General features: G+C 43.5%; 1 protein-coding gene and 1 pseudogene across 1 annotated transcript in view; one reads left to right on the top strand and one right to left on the bottom strand.

The window, feature by feature from the left end:
* LOC113241076 (peptidyl-prolyl cis-trans isomerase H-like) overlaps positions 1 to 15002 on the top strand; it is a 43503-nt pseudogene extending 28501 nt beyond the window's left edge.
* Positions 1 to 22291, bottom strand: part of CAMK1D (calcium/calmodulin dependent protein kinase ID) — a 412299-nt gene that overhangs the window by 383543 nt on the left and 6465 nt on the right. The window lies entirely within an intron of this gene.

Raw genomic sequence — 22291 nt, forward strand, 5'->3', positions numbered from 1 at the left:
GCACACACTGCAACGGCCGACCGTCCACCCAAACCCTTCAACTCACTTCACGACCACACACCATCCCTAACTCAGGAGCTGATGCCGTGAGTCACCCGGAACCTGGATAACGAGCCCCTTTTCTAACCTGACGCACTTGTGTCTTGTAGGTCCTGCCCAGTGAAAGCCAATGGACTGGAAGCATCTTCGATTAAGACACAGGTGTATCTCCAGCAGCTCCCTGGGATGTAAATCAGAGAGATTTAACGTAAATCTTCTTCACAGCTGGACTCGCCAGCCTCACCTTTCTCCAAGGCTCATAAAGCATTTGTCTCCAACAGCAGAGTTTTAGAAGAACATGATGTGACTCGGGGAGCTTGGTAACACACTCACATTCATGCCATATCTCACGACTCCCTCAGGCTGTGATGTTTTTCTTTTCACAGCAGACAAACCCCCATATTGGCACAGTTTATCCGAAAAATTGTTGGAACCTCTAGCCCCAGGCGATCACAGAGTGATGAATACCTCCAAGGGCTTGCAACTGCGCCTTTTGCTCAATTTATTAATTTAAGAGGCACGTTAGATGAGATGTGCTCTTGCTTTTGCTTTTAACCTCTGCCATTAGCCAATCGGAAGCTCTCCTTGTGCCTCTTAACGACAGAGACACAAACACTGAGCGTGCCCAAGTATTTCCTGGGAAAAGTGGGCACACCAGCGCATTCCACGGCTTTCTTCTCCTCTGCTTTTAACCAGTTTTACCTGACACCATTTATTTGCAGACATAGGATCCAGAAGCCGGAGTCTGAGGGGAAAAGCTGAATGTGAGAAAAACCATAAGCTCAAGGCTGACTCAGGTAAAATTCTACAGTAACCAGGGCTTAGAAGTCTCCTCCTCCCAAAGCGGAGGGGAAAACTGCCCAGTGCCCCCAAAACAGTCTCCCAAAATATCACTTAAGGAGCCGCAGGACACAGACATTGCCAGAGAGCAGCCATCTCCTGAGAATCACCGCTCCAGGTATCGCCTGGAGCCGCACACGGAACACTAGCTGCAAGAGAGATGCTAAGTGACAGGTGCCTGCAGAAAGGACACGAAGCTCAGGAAAGACACCTCTGAAGTCCTTCCCTGGCCCTAGAGGCTCCATGTCCTCGCTGTTCACTCATGAAAGCGACTTGCTACTGGAGGGAGTGGGGAGGCAGGTGAAAGAGAGGTGTTATGGCCCAATTTTTAGAGGTGAATATTTCGGAGCTAACATTCCAAAAGAGATAGCCAGCATTGATTGAGCAATTATTATGATCTGGTTAAGATACACACCGCTAACTTACAGTAAGAACTTACAATGTCTAATACACATATTACATTTTTAAGCTCTCAATGAAAGTTAGCTATTTTATATTACATATGTAGTGTCTTGTGGAAGAACGTCATTATTCTGAGAATAGCAATAATTGTAAAATAAAATATGTGAAGGTAAGTTATCAAAATGTGGAAGAATGTCATTATTCTGAGAATAGCAATAATTGTAAAATAAAATATGTGAAGGTAAGGTTATCTTCTTAGTTCCTTATTATTTTAGGAAAGTATTAAAGCGTCTCATATGTAAATTATATGTAAAATTTCTTTTTCTGATCACTAATAAACGGTTAGCATTAAAAAAAATCTGGGAAATACAGCAAGGCAAGAAGGAGAAAATTAAAGTTATCTGTTATTTCAACACCCAAGAGGTGACTACTATCACTACAGTTGATGTACATACTTCCAGCCCTCTGCCTAGGCATATAATTATAAATGTTCTTCCACAAAACTGAGATCATGTTATTTGATAACTTATTTTTCACATTAAATGGTGTGTCATTTACCCATGCCCTAAAATAGTATTCTGCATCATGAGTTAAAGCCTGCAGAGTGTCACATTCTTCTGATGTGCTATATTTTAGAATACTTTATAAATATTATAAATGAGTAGTTTCCAACCATCATTTACTATAGGAAATACTAGTGGATGGAGAGAGAGATAAACAGATTTCTTTTTTTCCATGAAAGCTTTATGGAGATACAATTCACAATTCACCAGTTTAAAGTGTACAATTCAGTGGTTTCAGTATATACATAGTATGTGCAATGATTGCCATAATCAATCTGGGGACATGTTCATCATCCCCCCGCCAAAAAACCGAGCACCTTTTAGCAGTCATTCTCTGCATCCCCTCAAGCCCTTCCACCCCTAGTCCTAGGTGACCACTAATCTGCTTTCCATCTCCACAGATTTGTCTATTCTGGACATTTCACATAAACGGGATAACACACTATGTGGTTTTTGGTGACTGGCTTCTTTCATTTAACCTAATGTTTTCAAGGTCCAACCATACTGTAGCATGTATCAGTACTTCATTCCTTTTTATGGCTAACTATTATACCTTTGGATGGATATCCTACATTTGTTTACGCATTCACCTGTTGACGAACATTTAGGTTGTCTCCTCTTTGGGACTAGTATGAATAAGGCTGCCCTGAACGTCCTCGTGCAAGTTACTGTGTGGACACATATTTGCAGTTCTCTTGGGTATGTATCTAGGAGCAGAACTGTCAGCTCATATAGGACCTGTATTTTAATCTTTTAAGGAACTGCCAGACTGTTTTCCAAAGCAGCTGTACCTTTACATTGTCAGCAGTAGTATGTGAGGTTCCAATTTCCCCACATCTCCACCAACACTTGTTATTACCTGTCTTTTTATTATATTCATCCCAGTGGGCATGAAGTGATATCTCACTGTGGTTTTGATCTGCACTTCCGTGTTGGCTAACATTGTTGAGCATCTTTCCGTGTGCTTATTGGTCATGTGTATGCTTCTTTGCAGAAATGTGTATTCGGATTCCTTGTCCATTTTTAATTGGGTTGTACTTTAATTACTTAGTCGTGCTTTAAAACATATTTTAGATAACAGTCCCTTATCAGATTTGCAAAAAAATTCTTCCCCTTACATGGGCTGTCTTTTCACTGTCTTGACCGTTTCCTTTGAAGCACAAAAGTTTTCAGTTTGGATGAAGTATTAATTTATCTATTTTTTCTTTTGTTGCTTGCGCTTTCGGTGTCCTAAGAAACACTGCTTATTCCAAAGCATACAGATTTATATCTATGTTTTCTTCTAAGTGTTTTATAGTTTTAGCTCTGGTACATAGGTCATGGAACCATTCTGAGTTAATTTTTGTATATGGTGTGAGGTAATGGTCCAAATTCATTCTTTTGCTTATGGAGATCCAGCTGTCCCAGCACCATTTTTTGAAAAGCCTATTCTTTCCCCCATTAAATTGTCTCAGTACCCTTGTCAAAAATCAATAGACCATAAATGTCAAGTTTTATTTCAGGACTCTCAATTCCAGTCCACCGATCTATATGAGTCTGTCCTTAGGCCAACACCACATTATCTTGATTACTATAGCTTTGTAGTAAGTTTTGAAATCAAGAAGTGTGATTTCTCTAACTTTGTTCTTTTTCAAGACTGTTTTGGGGCCCTCTGCATCTCCATATGAACTTTAGGATCAGTTTGTCAACTTTTGCAAAAAGGGCAGCTGGGATTTTGATAGATATTATATTGGCTCTGTAGATAAATTTAAGGACTTTTGCTATCTTGACCCTAGTAAGTCTTCCAATCCATTTATTTTGGACTTCATTAATTTCTTCCAAAGATATTTTGTACTTTGCAGTGTACAAGTCTTGTACTTCTTTGGTAAATTTATTCCTAACTGCTTTATTCTTTTTGATGCCATTATAAATGAAATTGTTTCATTAATTTTGTTTTCAGATGGTTCATTGCCAGAATACATATACAAATGATTTTGTGTATTGTATATTATATATTGATTTTATATCCTACAGCTTTGATGAACTCATACTAGAACGAAATACATTTTTAATGGAGATTTTAGTGGAGTTTAGGATTTTCTCTCTATAAGATCATGTCATCTGTAAATAGAGACAGCAAAGAGACTTAATACTTTACAACCTGGATGCCTTTTATTTTGTTGGGGTGTTTTTGTTTTTGGGGTTTTATTTATTTATTTATTTTTTGCTTTTTTGCCTAACTGTCCAGTCTAGAACTTCCAGTACAATGTTGAATAGAACTGGTGAGAGCAGACATCTTGTCTTGGTCTTGACCTGAGGAGAAAGCATTCATTCTCTCACCGTTAAGTATGATGTTAGCTCTGGGGGTAGAATTCTTAACTGTAATTTTTGTGGGAGGGTAAAAAGTTTATTTTAGTGTTTTACCCATTCATAAAAGTCCTAAATATGCCCATTTCCCAATGTACAGTTTCCTCAGTATTTATTTCTCTAACACAATTTCAACATCCTTTGTACTTGTAATAGGTTGGAAAGGGGCAGTGACATATTAAAAGGAAATCTCAGGTGGTGGTGAAGTTCAAGGAGACTTGAAATGGGACAGATTTAATGAAATCCAAAGCCTGTGTCTGGTGAAATAAACACCTATGAATAAAAAGCCCAAACAGTGGGCATTAAGTTAAAGTCAATTTGACATTTCCCTGAGTTGTCAGTCACTCAATTCACTAGTCAAAGAAAGACTTCATTCTGAGCCTGTTCTGAAATTTTGTGTCAGTTTTCGTGCTTGAATGTTTCCTGAGTTCTCATTGTCCTACCCACCAAAATTAGTTCTACAACAAAAGGCTCTTCACAGTACCTAAAAGAAAGGGGGGGGGGGAATCATTCTAATTGTATTTAAATCTGTAAATCCTGGAACAAAGAGGGATTTGACAGTTACTTAATTTGATTATTTAGTCACATCGAATACTTCAGATCAGAAACTACACTCTGAAAGGCAGATTATCTGGTTTGACCCCTAAACAAATTATATTACAGCAACATCTTGGTTAGCTGGGATACATATTCAGAGGTACAGGGGGGGAAAAATCTGGGCTTGAAAAGACATGGTTTCAAATCCCAAGTCTTTCCATTCCTAGCTGTACATCTTTGGGCAAGTTACTTATCCTCTCTGTGCCAACTGTTAAAAATATTTAAAGGATAATCTTGCAGGAATGTTGTGAAGGTTACATGACATGCTATTCATGAAATGCCTGCAACATAGTAGGTACTATTATTACTAAAAGCAGAAATATTTCTTAACTAAAGTGTTCAGGAAATGGAGTATTCTGACCCATTATAACTTCTGTTTTTCAAACTTCTAGGGCTGAAAATCCTTCAAAACAACATTAGTATTTTTTTTGCATCTGTATTCTGGTGGACAACTACACCTTCCATTTCATTTCTAAGTATTTCATGTGCAAGATGCCATGCAAATTACCGAGAGGTGTGTCAGGCTCATCCACAAGCAATTTATAATCTGGAATAAGTGCGACACGTACCATAAGGACTTTACGTGCGTTACCATTACGCAGTTTCGTAGAGACAGAAGGTGCAGGAGTTTGGGCTGACCAGACCAGCACTGACTTGGCACACGTTCTAAACCATGGTTTTCACTAATAAATTCCAAATATGAGCTAATGCAATTCGTGTTTGCCTGTTCTCCTTTAAAGGGTCACCTAAGAAAAAAGCCGATGGGCTGAAAGCTTTACGTTATATCCCCGAGTCCCCAGAAGAGCCGTGTCTGCACTCTGAAAACTAATCAGCAAAGGCACTGCCAAACTCCCCATCTCTCCCATTTTAGCATGCTCCTGACACAGGCTAATTGGCCCATCTGAAACCGTCCAATTAACAAGATGATGAGAACTGCCCAGCACTGTGAAGGTGAACTCGGGCCGCGTCTGTATGTGTGCTACACCACCGCCGTCTGAAAACTCAGCCTGTGATTCTAATCAATCCTGAGCGGTCTGCTCCGTCCTCTTTGAAAGCCTGAGAACGAGTCTAAAGAAAATATATTTTCCTAGCTGTGAAAACTGTATGCACCTGACAAAAGTTCCTGTCTCAGAAAGCTTAGCACCCCGTTGGCAAGCAGGGGGAAAACGAGGGAGCGGAGATCTGTGTGCAGCATAGCAGTTGCTGGGAAAGGGACTTGTTCAGGAAACTCAGCAGACGCTCCTTCCAGAGTGAAGGCTGGACGCCTCCCAGGGCCCAGGTGCTGGGCTTAGAGGAGCCACCGGCTTTCCAGAAGACAATACAAAACTTAATTAGGCAGTATCAAATATCTATTATATGCAAAAAAAAATATGCACACACACACACACACACACACACACACACACACACACACCGGTCTGTCTCCTAATTAGCAACGTCAGCCACAGAAAACCATTCATCAACAACTAAAAATCATCAAGCAATGACAGAAATAAACCCAACAACAATTTAGCAGATGGGGGCTCCTACATTTGGTCTCCTGAAATGAAAGCAGCGCCCCCCCCCATGCAGGAGAGCCAAGCTGCTGGCACCGAAGGAAGAAGGCCCCGCAGAAATAAAGCAGAGAAAACAAGGCCAGCTCCACGGCCACCTGCGTTCACCCTTGTCGCGTAGCTCTTGACAGCCATGGCTCACAGTGATTGAGTGCTCACTCTGAGGCAGGGCTGTGCTAAGGACTTTACCTCTGTCGGTTCACTGAATTCTCGCAACGGTGGAGACAGGGGCTCCTCAGGACCACACTCCTCAGCCTCCCTGAGAGTTTGATAAGGAATCAAAAGTAGGACAAGAAGGCAGATTGCAATCATGTTTATTCCTCTCCAAGGAGAACCTACATGCATTTCCGTCCCCTAAAGAGCTCGAGCATTTGTAATCCCAGTGCCATCACGGAAGGAGCCCTGCACACAAAAGCTCTTATTATGTACACCGAATCTGCCACCTTTCACTGAGTGGCCCTGGGGAAGGCCCCCAACCATCAGCAGGCCTCTGTTTCCTCAACCCGATCAAAGAACAATATGTTCGCGAGGCCCTCTCTGGAGTCAACATTCTGCGGCTTGAAAATCCATAATGTCCCTACATCTGCTCAAGGCCACGTGAGGACCGCATGATACAAACCTGGGCTGAGCCCGGTTACCAGAGGAACCTGACAGATGACATGTTTCACAATAAAGCAGCATGTTTTTCACGTTCTTCCAACTTCCCTTTTAAGACACGCCACCCAGGATTTCTCTTAGAAAATTGCAGGTTTTGATCACATTGGTCCGCATCAGGACGCAAACACACCGGGAAGGGGGCAGCAATAATTCTGCGGCTTTATGCAGTGCCCGGCCCATTGTCAGTGCTCAATGTATGTACAAAAGTGACCTCCTTTTACAATTATTGTGAAAGTACAGCTCGTTCTCTCCACTTCCACCTGCTTTTTATTTCCCCAAATCTAAAGAAAAGACAAAGGCCTTCGACTAAATCGAAAAGGAAGAAATAAAATGCACTAGCTACTTCACGCAGGGATATACTTTTCATTGTTGTCATCTGAACCTCAAGCCATTCATTTTAAGCCAAAAGAGATGGGTAAATGACCGACTAGCCGATAATATCATTACTGAATATGTGAGCCGTACATTAGGTGAGAAATGCTCTATTAAAATATGTTGATTTGCATATGATTTCTCTCATCTATGGAACATAAGAACTAGGATGATCAGTAGGGGAAGAAAGGGATAAAGAAAGGGGGGGTAATCAGAAGGGGGAATGAAACATGAGAGACTATGGACTATGAGAAACAAACTGAGGGCCTCAGAGGGGAGGGGGTGAGGGAATGGGATAGACCGGTGATGGGTAGTAAGGAGGGCACGTATTGCATGGTGCACTGGGTGTTATACGCAACTAATGAATCATCGAGCTTTACATCGGAAACCAGGGATGTACTGTATGGTGACTAACATAATATAATAAAAAATCATTAAAAAAAAATGTTGATTTGGGTGTACCATGATAAAAATCAATCCATTTTATAAAAGCAATAATCACATGAAAAGCAGAAGTGCCGTTATGTTATCTGCTTCATAAAAGGAAGGACTGCTCAGCCTCCTTTCTGTTGTCAAACTGAATAACTGTGACATAAAATGGGCCACAAGTGTGACTGAAACCTCCCTGCATTACAAACCTTTAGCTCATACTTGAAACCATGTATCCACTTAATTGGCAGCTGGAACAGTATTACAATATGGGCTCTGCTGCTCTCCGGGATGAGGAGAAAAGGGTTTCACCTGATCTGCAATTGGATCTGCCTCTTCCCCACCCTGCTCCCAGCCCACCCCCACTCACAGTCACCCAGGCCAAACACTCACTTGTTCTCTTCTGCACCCCTCTCCCATCATTCCTTGCAATACCAGCCCTAAGACACTGCAGGTGCATGGCCCATGAACTATAACATCAGAGAAGAAATCACATGAGCAAATGCCTCCCTTTTTCCAGCTCTGCGGGACAATGTAGCAAATATCATGAAAGGGTACCTTCTAAGAACTCCTTGAGGAAAGGAGAAGCTGTGACCTTTTCATTGTTCTGTCCATAGGGCCCATAATATACTAGGGATGTGTGTGTGTGTGTGTACATGCATGCTCATGGGATGAACTACATTCTTACCTCTTTTCAGTATGACCCTCCCAATATTATTTCTGGCTACACATTGACTTATCAATTACCAGGAAACTTAGCAATCCTTGCCCTTCATCTGAAAGGGTAACATCTCAAAACACCCCCCCCTTTAATTTCCTTTTTTAAAAGTTCTCCTAAAGGATTCATGCTTATCCATTTGCTTTACGACACATTTTTGAAAGCTATCAAACTGGGAGTTAAAGGTGTCATATTTGGCCATGAATCAGAGTGGCAGAAATGGGCCCAAAATGAAGCGATTTCAGCTAACATTTATTGAGCACTTAATATAAACGTAATATAAAAAAATTTGCGTTATGCAAAAGGAAACAAAACAAAACAAAAAGCACCAACTTCTGTTCTTCATCTCACCAAAACCTCTTAGCCATCTTACGCAATGTGTGCCATTGCTATCTCCATTTTATGAACCATAGAGGCTCAGCATTTCACACACATGTGGCTGGTGAGTAGGAGAGCCAGGAGTCAGGCCTAGGGAGGACTGTACCCCCATCCACAGACCATGACCTACTTATAAGATCCATTATGCTTTGATGTCAGCATTGGCAGCCAGGAAGTTGGCTGCATGAAGATCAAGTTCTTTGCAGACGTTATGCCTAAGACTGCCAAGAATTTTAGGCAGTTCTGCACTGGAGAATTCAGGAGAGTCCCTTGGCTCAAGTGTGTGGTAAACTGGAAAGGCCTATGATTACCCATCATCATCATTCCAAGTCTCCTTCTTTTGGGGTACAGAAAAGGTGGAGTTCCAACAGGATACAAAGGAAGCACCTTCCACAGGGTCATAATGGATTTCATGATTCAGGGTGGGGATTTTGTTAATGGAGACGGTACTTGAGTCACCAGTATTTACTGTGGGGGGAGGCGGGCATTTGCAGATGAAAATTTTAAACTTAGACATTCAGCTCCAGATCTGCTTCAGTGGTCCCAGTACTGATGGCTGCCCGTTCTTCATCACTTGCTCTAAATGTCATTGGCTGGATGGGAAGTATGTGGTGTTTGGAAAAAAAATCACTGGAGGACTTCTAGTGATGCAAAATATTAAGAATGTTCCCAGAGGCCCCAACAATAAGCCCAAACCACCCTTGGAGATCTCACGGGGAAATGAGGTCCAGAGCAAAACTGATCACGTCTTCCCTTGCTCTGGGTGATGTGCATGAGTAAAATAATCGGGACTGGACTGTGTGTTGGCTTCCCTGCCTGCTGCTGCCCTCTTTGATCAAGGAACCTTGGATGTGTCACAGATTCAGAACCCAAGATTTTCTGTGTTTAAGTTTACAACTGTAAATGAAGTTGTTTTTTTTTTTTAAATCCATTCTATCCAATACCTTCAGTGTTCAATAAACTTTTTTAACCACTAACACTAAGAAAATTTTAATCAGTCAGTAAAATCCCTTTCACGTCAGGCTGTAAGTTGGAAGGGAAAGTTTTCTAGCTAAAAAGGATCAGACCAGCTATGTAACTTGCAGAATCCAGTGCAAAATGGGAATGTGGGGGAGGAGGGGAATCCTTTCAAAAAATATTAAAAATTTCAAGACAGAGGGAGAAACGCATTAGAGGAACATGGGACCCTGTGTCACTGTGAAGGTGGTCCCAGAGGGCATCGGTGTCCAGGACCCCAGAGGTCACTCCAGAATCCAAAGGAATGAGGGCTGCAAAACGGGCTGTGAGCTCAGCTGCGTGTGTCAGATGCTTTCTCCAGAATGAAAGCCAGGCAAAGTCAGAACCTCAAACTGGAACATGAAACAGCTTGGCTCCTGATATCTCTGGATGTGAACTCAATACAGATACAGTTTCACGTGTTTCTTTATGCGAAGATGTTGCCTGTAACAGCGGGAAAAGGTCATCCCACATATAAATCATTAGAGAAAGAGATTTCAAAACAGATCCTGAAGAGAAACAATGAGTAACATTGCACATCACACTGGCATGTCTTCCTTAATAGAGCAGGTGTTCAAAACTTTTAATACTTCTATTGGCTCTCTCCTGGTATTTTCTAATTACTGAAAATATAAAGAAACCATTTAAGGCACATAGTATATGATGAGGCCTTTGCTACACAGTTAATAATGATTTTGTTTAATTACCAAGCCCTGAGAAAAAGTAAATCTGATCTAATAAACTTCTGAAAAGCACTTACAATACTTTGTAACAAGAGAAGGGAAGTAATTATTTTAGTGTGATCAGAACAAAAACAATTAAGAAAAATGTGCAGTGAAAAAAGAGCACTGAGCTGGGAGTCAGCAATGTAACAATATCTGTCCCCTACTTGTTCGACAAGCCACTAAGTAAGCAGCTCAACACCAGCTCAAACAGGAGGGATACAGATAGAAATCACACTCCTGTGCACGTTGTATTAGCCTTTTCAGAAAATAAACCAGACTTGATCTGAGTTTCCGGAATCTGCCTGAACTGTGCATGACATTTGCTAATGGCTACCTAAGCTATAAATGATACGCATTTTGCACATTTTTTTCTTTTGCAAATAGTCTGATTTGAAATCTCAGGGTTCTCTGGGTGTGTTAAAAATGATGTTCTTCACGTTGCTGGTACAGAAATAGCAACCCAACAACAGAATAGATCCTTAACCTGTAAACGAGTCCTTAGGCCCCATCCTCTCTCAGCACAGAGGTTTCTGATGAGCATGAGCCAGGTCATAGAGCCCAAGTCCCAGCCTCCTCACCTGCACACTGAGCGTAATGCAACTTCCCAGCTCCAGCACAACGCAAGGCCCCCAATGCACGCATGAAGGAGGGTAAAGACCTAGAGACCCAGGAACCACAGTTATGACACCCAAGCACACTAGTCCTCCTGCCAGTGGTGCAGATTCCTAGGACACACCCTGGAGAAGCCTGCGCCACCTCAGTCAGTCTGGTTGTGAGCCACGCACAGCCTTCCAGAGCTTCTTCACACAGATCTGGGGTCAATCCCTATCCTGTGACTTACGCATCATGGGACCTGGGGTCAGTCAGTTCTCCTTCTCTGTCAAACAGTACTTAATACACAGGGTCATTGACAAATGACCCATCAACTGGTCAAGTGTCTAGTGAAGTATCCTATGCTTAGCAGATATTGAAACACCTTAGTCATTATTATTCTTTTCAAACCACCTCCATGGCTTTGTACTAACACCAGTCTTGGCAACCTCCTCAGAAAATCTAATACATCCAGAATATAGGTGTTGACAAAAGAGAAAATGCACATTTTTTTTCCACTCAGAAGGTGTGGCCGAGGTACCGAGAACAAGGAAAACTTTTACCTCAGAGGAAATACATCTGGGACATTGAGACAAAGGGCTTGATAAATTCTGATGGGAAAACATCAAAAAACAAAACAAACAAACCAAAAAAACAACAAAAAACAACAAAAAAAAGAAAACATCAGGAAATACTACTGTATATGCCCAGAAATTTTTCATCCCATCCGCAGTTCTACGGACATCACATCTTGCGAAGAAAAATGCTGCAGTTGGTAACTACAGCCAAGGGATCATCCTTGGGTTTTAGACACACTGGCGTGCAGAGAAAAAGTCACAAAGCCATTAAAGGCCCAATTTGGAAGGGAAACAATGAAAATGCCAAGTACACCTTGTTTCCATGAGTGATCTCAAAATCGCAACAAGCCATGCTTGAGGTGGGATATCTCAAGAAGGAAAGTAACTGAAAATAGTATTTAAAAGGACACCACAGGACACAGCCAACTGTGGTCCCCAATTGACAGAAAAGTGTCATGATCCAAACATCATCTGTATTTCATTTTGGGCCATCCTAACAGAAGACTCTGTTTTGGGGGCCTGGCAACTAGTTTTCTTTCCCCGAGCACAGTCCTGATGGCAGCCAACAGAAAGAGCCTGCCAACAGGCTAAGGGAGGAAGCAAGGCAAAGCCGCACAGATTAAAAGTTCACCCCAGCTAATCCACTGAGTGAGTAATCCACAAGTGGAAAAAAGGTGACGGTCTAGAGAGATGAAATCCAGAGGAAGAGAAGAGGGGACGGAACATTCTGAAGAGCTTATCAGTAATGAAAACATTTAGAAAAGCAAGCTTCCTGAGCAGCTACGGCGACAACTTCATGACTCCAGGATTTTTAAAAGTGAACCAAACAAACTCTCCATCTGTCGCGCAGCGTGCAAGGTACTGGGGGCGATTCAGGGGACACGCGGGTGGGAGATGGCTCCTGCTCTCCAAGAGCTTCTCGTTCCGTCGGAGAAAACTCTTGTAAAAGGGAAAACTTGGAACAACTGACCCTCAATGGGATGAGTCTAAATCTGAGAGAGGAACCCCAGGCGGGCTGCTTATGTCTAGGGACACTTGACACTGGATGGAAGAGATCACACTGCAGCAGAGCCCTGGAGAACTGATGGGTAGGTGGTGGAAGTAGGAGACGTCACAGGGGCAGGGCACAGAGACTGGAATACGTCTGCATACCTGTGGGACACAGAAGACCACATCTTGCATTTGCCACTGAAGCCCCCATGGGTACAGCAGCAGCCGTGTGTCAAATGAATACATGACAGCCATCCGGGAAGTGGGTCATTAGAGAAGCTCTACTAGAAAAACATTTCCATGACCAGCTCTTATGACCGATCTCCATCTACTACTTCCCTTCCCTCTGAACCCCTAAAACACTCTGCACCATGTTTATATCGCCATGAGCTGCTTGGCTTTGTGGGCATACGGGCACATGTCCCATTTTCTCTAAGAGTTCAGGGAGGAAAATGTACCAACCCGCACAGAAAAGCCCCTTTAGGGTGATGGTTTAAGAGCTCTGGCTTTGGCCCCAGGTGGGTAACCTGGGTTAAAATCCCAATTCTTCAATATGGATAGTTCTGTGTGACCTTGGCCAAGTTGTTTAACCTCTCTGGGCCTTAATTTCCTCATCTCTAAAATGGTGATAATAGTATCTATTTTATTGCATGCTGTGTGGATTTAATGTGAAAATTCATGTGAAGTACTGTACATGGCACAGAGTCTAGCACTGCGTAAATACTCAGTAAACGTCTGCTAACATTATTATTACTAAAACTCTATGTTCCTTTGTCTTACAGAAGCCAGTATTCTCTTTGGCATACAGCAGGAGCTCATTAAATACTTACTGAAGAATGCTAGATCGTTTTCCTTTCCGACTTTCAGAACTTGCGAGAAGCCCAGCTGTCTCTGAGGCCCATTGCCAGCAAGGTACCCCTCTTCTCAACTTCCATATCATATAACCCCTGCTGTAGCATTATCACTCTGAAGTACAATTACATGTGTATTTGTCTGTCTTCCCAAAAAGTTTCCTGGGGACAAGAACCACAAGAACCACACACGTTTTATTTACTAATGCCTCCTCAGTGCTTGGCACTAGACTCTCAATCTCTAATAATCAATGAATTTTTTAAAAAACAAAAAACTGTAGAATCGGTCTCGCAATTCTCCAAAATCTTATATGAAGTCTGACCAAGGGGAATAAATGAAGGCTCACTTCCAGATGGCTTTGACCAGACACACCCATTCAAATTTCTATACCAGAATTAGTCCCAGCATCCCTCACTCCTATAGGGAAGACAGGATTTGTAAAGACGAGCCCAGTTTACTTGGTATTCAATGAACCCACAGTTTTCTACAGGGTTAGTGTCTGTCTCAACAATACCCCCACAGGCCATACTGGGAGCTACAGAGCAGGCCTCAAACTCCAACTTCCTGGAAAGCTTCCGAAGGACACCCAGCTCTTAGGACCTTCAGGGTTAAGCAAGATTTTTAGAGATCCCTGCATTTTTTATCTGGACCATTTCTACAACCCTGGAATGAGGCAGATCCACATTCAAGAATTCCTACAAGAGAGAACAGCCACCAGGAACACCTGGGGTGGGGGTCATGGCTGGGGGGACACAAGTCACTGGATCCCAAGACTCAGAGGCTGCCGTGTCCATGCCCCCAGTAGGACCCTGCCTGGGAGCCTAACCAGCCAAGGCAGGGCCTTCCACAGAAAGCAGGCATTGCCCTTCCCTCGCCTGAATGCTGTGAGCCACAGAGGGGTGGCTGCAAAGGTGATGCCCCCAACCAGGACACAAACCACACCATCCTTCCTCCTGGCCTCCACCTGACCATCAGGATCACAGAGTATGGTCGTCACAGGCCACAGAGATAGAATATCCACCAGGCTGTCACAGTACTCCTCACGTGGCCAATATTCACAAACTATTTGCTGAATGAATGCTGTGAGTCTGGCTGACTTCACGGCCTCCAATCTCTTCTCTGGCATCATCCGCATGACTAATACCCCTTAATTCTAGTCCAGCCCCTGTGGTTTTCAAGGTCATTTTCCTATCTCTGTCTCTAAACTTATTCCAACAAAACATAAACTCTTCCCACTGACCTATAAGTGGCCATTATTGTTTAAGTTCTTATACTCAAGAAAATGCTTTGAGCCAAAGGAATGAATCTCGAATGGTACTCCTGAAGGCATCGAGTAGAGACCTTTTCAATCAAGTGTAAAGCACATGATGGGCTCTAACATCTATTCACTCAAAATTCAAGTCAGTGCCCCTTTATTTTGCACCTGTAATATGCAGCATGCTATTTTTTTTTTTTTTACAAGAGCCCACAATCAGCTGGAAAGGTAGGAACTGGTATCTGCACTTAAATATGAGAAAACAGAAGCTCAGAAAGATCATGTAATTTGCTCAAGGTCTCATCGCTCATAAATGGCACAGTTAGGACTTGAACTTCCTTAATCTAATCAAAGCCTGTGCTCCTTTTATTCCACTTATCCATTCATTTACTCAGCAAACATTGATGAAACGTGTGGATGTCCCATCGGAGCCAGGCGCTGCCTGTGTGTGAAGCCTGCTCTACCAGCATGTGGGAAAGCCTCCACACGGGCTCCTAATGCGGGTCTTTGCCAGCGAGACCCTGTAGGGGCCATAGGAGCCCCCACTCTGCTCTCAGGTCTCCAAATATTGCTCCCTCTCACCAACTTGGGGACATATGGCCTAGGAGCCACAGCATGGCCAGGCAAGGGTCGGGGGGGGGGGGGCACACAGAGGGAGCAATGGCACTCCTTGTTCATGGCTCTGAATTCTCTCTGGAGCCAAATGCATCCTCGGGAGCTCATTTTGCACCTACGAAGTGAATTACTGAGGATACAGGAACATAACAATGGCTGAAGTAAGAGATCTCTAACATGGATGGCTTCTTCTCTGGTAACTGTCGTTATGTTGATGGTGATGGGATGGTGCCTCTGAATGTTCACTGTCACCCTCATCAGGGATAACATGACATCCAAGCTCTGGATGGGGTCAAGACTAACTGTGGGACTTCAGGTTGCCCACTGATGAGAGAGCTGACCTGGCCAGTGTCCATGCGACTTAGAAAAGACTTCAGCTTCTGAGTGCAAGAATGAGTTGATGTGAATACTGTGTTCTAAAGGGAGGCTGGTTTGAAGGTTCTGGGTGTGAGCAGTTCGGCAGAAGGCAGGACTGTGTTGTGCAAGTGTCCTAGTCCCTCCCAGCTACCATAAGAGAATGTCATGGGCTAGGTGGCTGATACATGATAGAAACTGACTTCTCACAGTCCTAGAGACTGCAAGTCTAAGACAGGGCCACCAGCAGATTGAGTGTCTGGTGAGGGCCCACTTCCTGGTTCATAGACGATGACCTTCCTGCTGTGTCTTCACATGGTGGAAGGGCCCCAGAGCTCCCTGGGGTCTCTTTTATAAAAAGGTACTAATTCCATCATAGGCTTTCACCTCCATGATCTAATCACCTCCCAAAGGCTCCACCTCCTAATACTACCACACTGGGGGTTAGGTTTCAACATATGAATTTGGGGGAGGCCGAAAACATTGTCTATAGCAAATAGTATTTATAAGTGAAGTGCCTGAAGCCAGGTTCTCCTGTCCTACCCCAACCAGGGAGAGTCAGCCACCCTTGGATACAGTTTTACCTCTTTCTTCCCACATGTATAACTAGCCTACCAGATGTCTCTTGAGCAGGGTCTCCTGTTGGCACCGGGCTCTGTCCCACTTTAGACTCTAAACATGTTTAGAGGTGCTATGAGCATAGAGATGGGATCATGACAATAACCCCAACAACGTCCTCACCCTCACTCCCACCAACCCAACGCAAGTAGTCAGAAACCCACAGCACTCAACAAAGACCACCACCCCTATATCCAGAGTGGATACCCAACCTGTGCACAGTGGTTCAATCAACCAAGTTGGTAAAATATTGAAATATTTTCATGCCAATCAGTAAATAACCACAGCCTGACCCTAGCCCCAAAAGCTGACCTCTGGGGCCTCTCCTGAGTTCTTCCCACCCTCTAGAGAAACTGACTACCCAGGACCCATCCAAACAACAAGTTAATTCTTCTTGCCTTCCTTATTACACTCTTTCAGGTTTTTCAAATTCTCTACTAGGATTACATGTTGCTTTTATGACTTTTTATTTTTTAGTTTTTCTTAAGGTACCAATCACTTAAATACTAAGAACGAGGGGCGCCTGGGTGGCACAGTGGTTGGGTGTCTGCCTTCGGCTCAGGGAGTGATCCCGGCGTTATGGGATCGAGCCCCACATCAGGCTCCTCCGCTATGAGCCTGCTTCTTCCTCTCCCACTCCCCCTGCTTGTGTTCCCTCTCTCGCTGGCTGTCTCTATCTCAGTCGAATAAATAAATTTAAAAAAATCTTTAAAAAAAAACTACTAAGAATGAAAACAACAAACATCTGAATAGAGCCAAACTACACTATGAAACTCTAGTTTTTGTTGATGCTTCCAGAGTCAAGGTTGACACACAGGCCAAATTCTATGGGAACACTGCCCAAAAGATGATAGGTTTCAAAGAGTGTACGTGATACTAACATTTATGAGAAAGGAATATTTGTAAAGCTATAATCTTCATAACATAATAATAGCTTCTATTTGTATAAGGTCTTACTACACAAGCCTTATCTCTTTTGGGACTTAAAACAGATCTGTAACGTAAGCAGGTGTAATTCAGGTGTAATTATCCCATTTAACAAACAAGGTAATCAAGACATAGAGAGGATAAGATCATGATTCCACAGTTCTCAAGTGACAGAGCTAGGACTCAACTCCCATCTCCTGATCTCTACTTCCTTCAGAGGTATGCTGGAGTCACCTCATACCTGTTTGTAAGACCCTGATGCAGAATTTTGCAGACCACAGGCAGCCTGAAACCATTCCATGTGGGAGTACTTATACATGGAAATCAGCAGTTGTTACAAATCAGAGCCCATCTCCTTGCCATACCATAATACGTCCACAGAATTGGAGGTAGTTCTTCTTAATTCTCTAATATTCTCTATCCCCATCAACCCCACTAACCAGCTTGAGAGCCATGTGACACAGAAAAAAGAGCACTGAATAGGGGATTCAGAAGACACTTAGATTCCTACCTGCCACTCAGCAGCATTTTCCCATGAGTCATTTGACCTCTCTGAACCTCCATTTCCTTATCTGTAAAGTGAGGGCCATAACTGAATCATGCAGGTAAAAACATTTTGCAAACAGCTAAACACCACATGGCTGTGGAAAACAATATGGCGGCACTTCCAAAACTTCAGCAGAGATTTACCATATGATCCAGCAGTGTTACTTCTGGGTACACACCCAAGAGAACTGAAAGCCAGGACTTGAAGTCATCCGAGTACCTCCGTGTCCATGCAGCATTATTCACAACAGCCAAATGGCAGAAGTAACTCCAAGCGTGCACCAACAGATGAATGAATGAACACAATGGGGTATAGACACACCATGGAATATTATTCTGCCTTAAAAAGCAAGGGGCAGGGGAAAGAAAAAGAAGGAAGTTCTGGCACATGCTTCTATGTGGATGAACCTCGGGGACGTTATCCTAAGTAAAATAAGCCTGTCGCAAATGAACAAATATTCTATAATTTCATTTCTATGAGGCACCTATAGCAGTCAAATTCAGAGACAGGAAGTAGAACGGTGATTGTCAAGGGCTTGGGAAAGGGTGGACTGGGGAGTTAGTGCGTAATGGGGACAGAGTTTCAGTTTGGGGGGATGAGAAAGTTCTGGAGATGGACGGTGATGACAACTGCACAAGCACTGTGAGTGTCCTTAACACGACTGACCCGTACAGTCATGATTTAGGACAGTAAATTTTCTATTATATATTTTTTACCAAAATTAAACACACACACACAAATATGAACTTTTGTTATTATATCTCAGTTGTGAAAGGAGCCAAAAGGGCCACAAAAAGCCCACGTTACTTTTTTATCCTTACCAGGACCACAAACTCCATCTTTGCTGACCATGCTAATATAGGCAGAAAGAACCCACAAGCACATATTGTCAGATACAGGCTGTCCCCAACTTTTATGCAAGGTCTGCTCCAAATGTTCATTACAAGCTTTTTATTGTTGTTATTTGAGGCATATTTTCTTAAACAAATGACATTTTTCAGGGCCACCTAGGACCCTACTCTGGCCTAGACAAACTTTGGGGTCCCTGACATGGCTGGATGACAGTGCTGACAGTCCCAGCCTCGTCCTGGGAGAAGGGATGGGGAAGACACAGAGGTCACACCACGACTTCCCCCTTCGGAAGCCCAGGCCAGCGAGCACCCAGCTTTGTCATGTCTCCTCTGGGGGCGTCACTTGGCCCTCCACTTCCCAGTTTGCACCCCATCTGAGCCTCCCCAGTCCCCCCAAAATCCCAAGACCACAATTACCTATCTCCCTCCTATCTTACATTCTAACACAAATTCCTTTCAGTTAAGTGCTGGAAAAAAAACACTTCCTTTAAAGTTGCTTACATGCTAAATGACTGGGCCCTCGACTTATTTCAAGGTGTTCACATCTTCTGATGTTTCAAGGCAACTTTCAAGCAGCCATTCCTATCAAGGCTAAAGAAGTGGCAGCACATAGACAGAAGGACACCCAGCGGCGGGGGTACCGGCCCTGAGGGACACCTGCCACCTGCTCCCCTCTGCCAGACCTCCTGCTCGGCACCCACTCTCTTCCCCCCACCCACAAGTTTTCTAACACTACAAAAGATTTGAGACTTTGGGGCTTTTGGGTTTTGGGGCTTTGTTTTTTGTTTGGGGTATTCCCCCCCCAATACTATTAGAGGGGACACAGTTGTGGGAGGCAGCAGGCGGGAGGGTCACTTGAAAACCAGGGACTTCCAAGGCTGTATTGAAAACCTTTAGGGTTCCAGTTACAGCACCAAATTCTATCCGGTGTAAAGGCAATTGCATTGATGTGTGTTGTAGTCATGAAAGACAGGGAGGTCCTCTGTCAGGTAGAAATGTTTAACCTTTTCTTCCCCTGCTCACCCCATTACAGAGGTCCCAATAAATTGTCACCCCAGACTTTGGCCATTAAAAGGGCTAAAATGGAGAGGTCAAGACAAGGGATATTTGCCTAATGTGGCAGATATCCACTCCCCAATTGTCACGCCTGTATCCTGAGACCTGGGAAATGAAACTTTTGAGATCTTATCCCACACCCCCTCCAATGATCCCCCATAAAGATATTTTTAAATAAATTGTTACACATGTCCATGTGGACACAGACATGCTGCCATTTCTTAAATACCCTGCCACTAAAATCAATTCAGGACATATCAGCTTGTTTTGTCATATTGCAAAATAAATCAGTTAAGCCCTCAAATCAGAACCTTCTTTTCAATAAGAAACAAAGCTGACATACTGTAGCCATTCTCAGAAAGGAAAAGCACGTTGAAGCCAGAGCAGGACCACAGCTGCAGAGAGACCTGTGTGCTGTTTGGGAAGACAGAAACTGCTCAGAGAACTGTTGCACGAGCTACGCAGACAGGGACAGGCTAAAACAAAACAAAACAAAAGCCCCAGCTCAGGGTGCAGGGAGAGGTGCAGAGACAAAGCTGATGAGATAACCAGAGGAAGGAATGAGCCTGTGATATACAGCAAACTAGGTCACTCCAGCACATGAGCTGGCCCGGAGGACGTTTCAGGCGGAGTCTCTTGGTTAATGCTAGCACTCTATGAACTAATCACCCTCCTGTGGGGAGCAAATGTTGAATGGCTCCATGGACCCCCCAGATCTGTGCAAATGGCCTCTGAGGAGCACTGTTCTAGTACCACGGGGGCTAATGAAAGGGAACAAGCATTTCCCAAGAACATATCCATGGGCCACGCACTGTACTAAGTAGTTTTCATGGGCTCTCATTAAATCCTCCCTACAGCCCTGAGATTATGTGCTAGTCTTACCCTCTTTTATGGATATGAGGCTGAGAATGGCCAAATAATTTGCCCAAAACCAGATGGCTGAGAAGCAGTGGACCAGGATTTGCATTCATGTCCTAGGGACCTCAGAGCCTACATCATTAGCTAACTCACTACGGTGCTGTGTGAAACACCTAGCAATAGTTCGTCCCTGGCTGACTGAAGGCTTGTTGATGGTTTCTTAAACCAATTTGAGTGGGGAAGTGGGGGGAGTGAGGTCAAATACACACCATTCTGCATATTTGCAACAAGAGCTTCCAAAAATCAATTTCCAACAGATACTGACATGTTCTTCCCCATAGTACTGGCCCTGCATTTCCATAGGCAATTCCCCTCAACCTCAGCTGCTGAAAGCAACTAGAGTTGACGACAGCTACCGTTTACTTAATCCCAATTATGTACCAGGCACCTTGTATACATCACTGAATCCTTACAAGAATCCCACAAGGCAACAACTTCCATCTCCGTCTTAGCTCAGAAAGATTAAGGAACCTCTCCAGAGGCACACAGCTTGGAACAGTTGGGCTGGAGCCACCTTTCCATTATGGGTCATGGCCTCCTGATGCCTCTCCTACCTGGCCTCAGCAAATATGTTATTTTCAAGGCTTATCCTCAAGATTCAGTGTTACCCAAAAGACAGAATCCCTCTGTTTCTGAATCCTTCTGAAATAACTAGGAAAAACAGCACAAGACACACAGCTGATCGCTGGTGACGTGGAATAAACTTGGTGTGCCACCGAATGAACTTGGCCTGTGGCATTCATTTGGAGATTAGCCTTGGTCTGACTAGAACCTAAATAATCCATTTACTGCATAAGAAACATTTTTTTTTTTAGAAATCAAGCAAGATTTAGTGAAAGATAGCCCAAGGAAAAAGTGGTTTCCTATACCAAAGAAAGTCAAAGGGGCATAACCAACTGAGAAAGAAGATTAGGATAGCATCTCACCCAGAGTCCACATATCCTTATGTTTTAGCTACATATGCATTGGATTGACCATCTTCAGCCAGAAAGAAACTCAAGACAACTGACTAGGACACCAGCCTTCCTGCTGGCCACCCAGAAGCAGTTCCTTCTTCAAGTAAAAATATGCGTTCCCAGGGGGCTGCGGACTCCCTGATGATTCCTGGGATATCTGGTAAGGATTGGAGGTGTGAGGTTGGAGGTCCACCACTGTGGGTGCAAGTTGATCAGCAATTTGACAGTCCCCCACTGAACCAATGCCCAAGCTGTACCAGGGGAGAGAGGAAGAGAAGAAGAGAGATTGAAAGGGATTTAAGGAGATTTATCTGGGGAAAGGAAAGATTAAAGGGATTTATGGAGATCCAGCCAAAGAAAAACTCAATAAATTAACCCCTAAAATCCTCCCCTGAGGGGACACAAATGTCCACCTACCAAGTCTAATTATTGTCCATTCAGTGGCCACGTTTGAACCAGAAATTTCTGCTTGAGACACAGTCCATATCAGCTCCTTTGAGAAAAAGCTCTCTACCCAAAGAGCAACTTCCCAAATCCCACTGCACTAATCAATAACACCAGGGTTTGT

Source organism: Ursus arctos, unplaced genomic scaffold (assembly GCF_023065955.2).
Source record: "Ursus arctos isolate Adak ecotype North America unplaced genomic scaffold, UrsArc2.0 scaffold_30, whole genome shotgun sequence".
Lineage (NCBI taxonomy): Eukaryota > Metazoa > Chordata > Mammalia > Carnivora > Ursidae > Ursus > Ursus arctos.